The following is a 6263-nucleotide window of genomic DNA, read 5'->3' on the forward strand; positions in this document are numbered from 1 at the left end:
TCTTAAAATGCACCTGTGTCCTAATCTTGTGTTCAATTTGACATCAATGGATCCCTTCAAACTGGTAACATCTCTATGTCACTTGCAAAGCTTTAAATCTCAGAAGATTATAAAGCTTTTTTCTGTTCTCACAAATCTTCAACTGATTTTTCTTGGAATTTGGGATTTGGAAAAAGGAATTTTGTACACATACTGGGAAGGCAATTTTATAGGGAAAGACTAGACAGGATGTGCTATAGGACCATGGCAAGACCCCACGACTCTGGAGGGGAGATAAGGAGATTATAAGGAATAGTGGGACTGGGGGACAAGGCCCCTGTGTGAACAGGACAGTCTCATCTCCTCCACCCAGCTTTGACTAGAAAATGTATTTGAAGCAGAGCCACCAGCTCAGTTCATGAAGAACTTTTAAAGAACAAAAGAAGATCAACAAGTTATTTTTCAAAGGACAAGTCCTGACCTAGCCAGTATAATCTGTTAGAAAAGGAAAACATTAGAGAATATTGGCATAACTGCTTTCACCAATTAAAGTTAAACTATACATATTTCTTGTCATAAATTTGACTCTTCTGCCTGGGATTTTCGTTGTTGTTTTAGGTATTTGTTTTCTACAGAGGACAATAGCTCTATGGTTATATTGAGCAATTTGTTTTTTTTTTTGCTTAAGGATGATAGACTTGCAAATTGCAGTCTTTTGGCGGGGTGGGTGGTAATGGGGATTGAACCCAGAGCCCTCTGCATCCTCTGCCCTTCTTATTTTTAGATAGTCTCACTAAATTGCCAAGGATTGCCTCAAACTTGCATTTCTCCTGTCTCAGCCTCCCAAGCTGCTGGGATTACAGGCGTTTACTAATGTACCTGGCTAGCCTTTTAATCCTGAAATAAATTCACTCCTTGAAATTATATTTGTTAAAATGTTTACAGGAGAAAAAAAACTATGATTTTGAAATTATAACATAGTCATGAATTGATTTTACCCACAAATTCAGGTGATAATTAACTCACTAAGGTATTATCCACCTAACTATTTTAGGTAATCTCTATAAAAGGACTTTACAAATTTTCTTAAATTTAGGAAATTAGCTAAAGCACATTTTCCATTGTGGAAATGTATTATAAGTACAATAAAGGGACTCTGTAAGAGATGAAATCTGCTAGAATCTCCATTTGTTACGATTTGGCCTTCACCCCTTCCTCCTTTAGGTCTCACGTGGATGAGAAGTTGTGCACCCTGAGGTTGGGATACATAAGCCTGATGCAGATGATGCAAAAGATCTGAAGAAGGACAATCAGGCACATGATGGCAGTGACCCAGTCTCTAGGCCCCCTTTGGAAAAGTGACAGAATCCTGGGGTGATAGCTGCTGTAATAAAGAGAATGGCAGATCCAAATTGCTTCCCTGGGGTTCCTGCTTGAAGTTGGGTTGGGAAAGAACAAAAACAGTCGCATTGTCACTTTGGTTTGGGACAGGTGGAATGAAAAAAGGAGCCACGCCTTTCACTTTGGGGTCAAGAAGAGAGAGCCATATTGTAAAGTGAACTGTGGCTCCCCAAGACCTCCAGGCATAGTGTCCCCCTGCGGCCCATGAGGGAAACATGAGGCACAGGCTTCATAAAAGCCAGAGGTAAAGAGGATGGAGAGAAAAATGAGCATTGCAAGACACTCCAGGGATTCCCACTGTCTGGGTCAGAGGGAGGGAATGGGCAGGACCATGGTTCCAGAAATACAACTCCTAGTAACAAACACAGAAGGACTTCTCTGTGGGGATTTGGTGACCTTTGAAGTTCCAGCGTCATCAACAAGTTTAACACCTGTCAATGTTTAGATAGCGCTAACTCATGTAGAGCTCCATCATTCTAAAAAATGAAAGGGGGTGGGGGAGAACAATTAGTGAATCAGTGAATAGGGATGATAGACTTGCAAATTGCAATCTTTTGGTGGTTACCAAGGGAACAGTTTCCTGACTGGGCTAAAGTCCACCACAGAGACAACCCTCACAAGTCCTGACCAATGAGGGCTGGAGGTAGCAGGTGACCAGAGGAACAAGTGATGGTCAGACTTTTGAGTGAAGGAAGCTATCCCACATCCTCCTCCTCATAGCTGGCCTGCTGGACCAGAGCCTCTGGAAAGTGGGGGCCTCAGGTCTGTCTGACCATCTAACTACATATGTGAGAGAATTACAGATTTCCCCTTAAGAACAAAAGACACCAACGTTGGATTAAGCTGCTATTTCTTAGATTTAAGCTGCAGTTAGTGGGAAGGGATATTTAATGTACAGGAGTCCTTCCTGATCCAAGGGGGATACATTCTAAAACTCTCAAGAGATACCTGGAACCGTATTAGACATTTTTTTCCCTATATATTCCTATGGTAAAGGTTCTTTCTTTCAATAGAATGCCAATTTAATAATTGTTAAAGGGATTGTCAAATTAGGAAATCACAACACGGCATGCACACAGTTAAAATTGTTTAAAACTAGTGGGTGATGAGAAATGGGAAAAGACATTTTTTCCCTATATATTCCTATAGTAAAGTTTAATTTTAAAACTAGGCACATGAGAAATTAGCAATAATAACTCATAACAAAATAGAAGAAGTATAACGATACAATGTAATAAAAGTTATTTGAAACTTATGAATTTTTATTTCCAGAATATTCCATTCAATACTTTTGGATCCCCATTGACCTCAGATAATTGAAACTGTAGAAAGCAAAACCGTGGATGGAGTTTTGCTTTCAACAGTTTATCTAGGTAAGCAATTTTTTGTTTGAGTTTGTTTTAAATTTAAATGTGTTCTATTTTAAAATAATGTCAGACTTACAGAAAAGTTGTGAGTACCCAGTACAAAGAATTCCTGCATACCCTCCACTATGTTCAGCCAGTTTCACTTACCTACATTTGTTTTACCATACCCTGCTTGACCTTTCATCCACATATGTAAAATCTGATCATATCCTACCCCCAAATCCATTCAGTGATTGTTTCATAAAATCAAGGACATTTTCTTATATAGCCAGTGTACAATGAAATAACATAGATACAGTACTATTATCTCATCAACCAACCTGATTCCAATTTCAGCAATTATCTTACTGCTGTTCCTTATAACTGAAAGAGGAGAGAAATCCCCTCAGGTCCAGAACCACACATCACATTCAGCTGCTGTGTCTCTTTCATCTCCTTTAGTCTGAAAGCCTCTCAATACTTCTTCATCTTTCATGACTAACATTTTTGAAGCATACAGACTATTTCTTTTGAAGAATGTCTCTTGATTTGGGTTTAATTGAAGTTTCACAAAGATTATAAGTTCAGGCTCTGCATTTTGGGCAGGAATAGCCTAGAAGTGATGCTATGTTCTTGGCACATCATATCAAGAGGTACAAGCTGTCCATTTGTCCAGCTACTGATGTTTATGTTGACTACTCAAGTAACATGGCATATGCCAGGTTTCTCACCCATAAAATTACTATCTTTCCACTGCTGTAATGGATAAATATCTTCTGGGAAGTTACTTTAATTATATATTTTTGTGTACATACATTTGTGGTGTATATTTTTCCCATTTCTCATCACCCACTAGTTTTAACATCCATTGGTGAGTCTTGCCTGAAACAATTGTAACTGTGTGCTTGCCAAGTTGTGATTTCCTAATTTCATAATCCCTTTAACAATTATTAAATTTGCATTTTATTGTAAGGAAGAACTTTCCCTACTCCTCATTCATTCTTTTATTCATTTGAAAGAACTCATGTATTCTTATCTTATTCTTTGGCTATTGTGATCAACATTAATTTTAATGTTCAAATTGTCCCAGATTTAGCCAGTGGAACCCCTTTCAACTTGGTTACTGTGGGTTGTAACATATCCTACCATTCTTTGAGAAGTTCCTTTCTTTAAACACAGGAAGATATTAGAGCCAGAACCTTAAAATTAACTATTTCCCTACGGAGTCCTAATTCTAAATATTTAGAAACAAAGGACTGAATGTCTAATGCTAGGTATGCTCGGTGTATGTGTGTAAGTGCAGAGAAGTGTTCATCTAAAGTAGAGATATATGGCTAGATTCGCTTACTTTTGTTTATAATCCATTTTTGGTTTCTATATTTGATTTTTATGTATTTTTATTTTGAACATATGAAACATGATTCTAAATGTCAAATTCAAAGGGAAAATCATCTACTTATGAGAATGCCACTCCCCTTGCATCTCTTCTATCCTGTTCCCCAGTCCTTGGCACCCTGTTCCCAACCACCACCATCCATTGTAATAATCTCAATAGTTTCTGGTTTATCCTTCTCAGGTTTTATTTTGCAGAAAAGAACAGACACATGTATATTTTCTCCTTATTTTCTACCTAAAAGATACATACTTATAGATGCTAGTTTTCTTTTTTCACTGAGCAAAATATACACGAAATCACTCCATATCAGTTCAGAGAGATGCTCCTGGTCCTTTTTACAGCCACCTAATACCCCACTGTGTGGATTTATTTAGCACCCTCTGAAGTTTGGGTACACAGTTTACCTCCAACATGTTTCACAAACACCCAGTTCTGCAAAGAATTAGATATTGCCAAATACCAACTGAGATTGTGCCATTTTACGTCCTCCCATCAACACGAGACTGCCAGACTCCCATGGAATGTGCTGTTGTGTTTTCTGTTTTGTTTTGTTTTGTTTTTTTTACTTTTGCCAATTTAAATGAAAAATTATCTCAGTTCACTTTTAATATCTTCATTTCTCTGTGAATGAGGTCAAATGTGTTTTTATATATGTAAACCTAGTGTGTCTTTAGCCTGCTTTTCTATTGTGTACATGCTTTTTTTGAGAGAGAGAATTTTTTAATATTTATTTTTTAGTTTTCAGTAGACACAACATCTTCATTTCATTTTTATGTGGTGCTGAGGATCAAACCCAGCACCCCGCACATGCCAGGCGAGCGCACTACCGCTTGAGCCATATCCCCAGCCCGCGTACATGCTTTTTAAAACCTTTGCTCTCAATTTTATTTTCCCTTCAGTTTGCCAGGAAGAAACCAGAAGTAATACATTTGCTTAACATTTAATTTTTAACACAATAGGATCTTATTCACAATAATTCTTACTTGTTGATAGTCATGTGTTTGTTCACTGTGAAGTTTTGATCAAGCTGCATACTTATGATACACTTCTAAAGCTTATTTTTAAAAGTCTTAGCCAATTTAATTCTGTGCCAGATTACCAGTGTCTTTCCTGCCTAATACCTAAAGGAAAACTCATGATTCCCAGGGACCCCTGACATGGGACTAAGGAAAAAGCAGCCTCTTAGGAAGGCAACCCAGGAGCCCATACTTCCTGGGTAAGCCCACAACACAGCACACACCTGGGTCCCCAAGATCTCACCCAAAATTGGTAGCCCTGGATAACTACAGGGAAGGATTTACCCAATGAACAGACATAAGAATACTGGTTTAAAGTTTTTGCCTGCAAATCCCTTCTTTGTGCCCCAATAGGTGATGGCTATCTGTTCTAATCCTCATTTTCTCCATAATTTCCGGGGGGCAACAGAAAGAAATAGGTGAGATCTAATCATCAGACATTATGAACAGATTCACAAGGAATTGGATTTTTCTAGTTCTGTGAACTAGCCCTTGAAAAGCTATGATTGGGTGAGGTTCTTTCCCTCCTCTCCTCAGCCTCTGCAATCTCTTTTTCATGGGAGAGACTGGTAATTCCAATAAAGCTGCCATGGGGTAGGGGGCACACAAATGGAGGAATCTGTTAAAGTGACTGGTCTACTTGTTGTATCTTTCAGAACAGTCCAGAAAGGAGAGGGAGGTCATGCCACCTGGATGGTGATCACACTGCCACTGGCATGAGGAGGAACCAGCCTCTCACGTGGAACAGTCTGGGGAGTCTCTGAGCAACTGAGTCGGGGAGGAGGTGTGGGACAGGTGGCGATAGTAGCTGTTGGAATGAAGGCTAAACAGCGTTGGTGGAAGTCAGAGATAAACTTCCATCTTCCTCCTTCACTTTCCACAGAACAAGCAGATGAGACAGGCTATTTCAAGGAGTTTCCAAGAATGGCATTTGATAGATATCACGATCTTCCAAGGGAAGCTGGGCACAAGGCATCAGTTTCTGCTCCGGTCCTCAGTCATGGTGCCCTGACACATGCACAGGATTCCACGTCCTAGGTCTTGCACGCTGAGATCACAGTAAACACACACACACTTCCTTTCCTTCACCCTCTCCCACATTGCACAGCATTGGGGGTAGATGCC

Source organism: Urocitellus parryii, chromosome 7 (assembly GCF_045843805.1).
Source record: "Urocitellus parryii isolate mUroPar1 chromosome 7, mUroPar1.hap1, whole genome shotgun sequence".
In the NCBI taxonomy this organism is placed as follows: domain Eukaryota; kingdom Metazoa; phylum Chordata; class Mammalia; order Rodentia; family Sciuridae; genus Urocitellus; species Urocitellus parryii.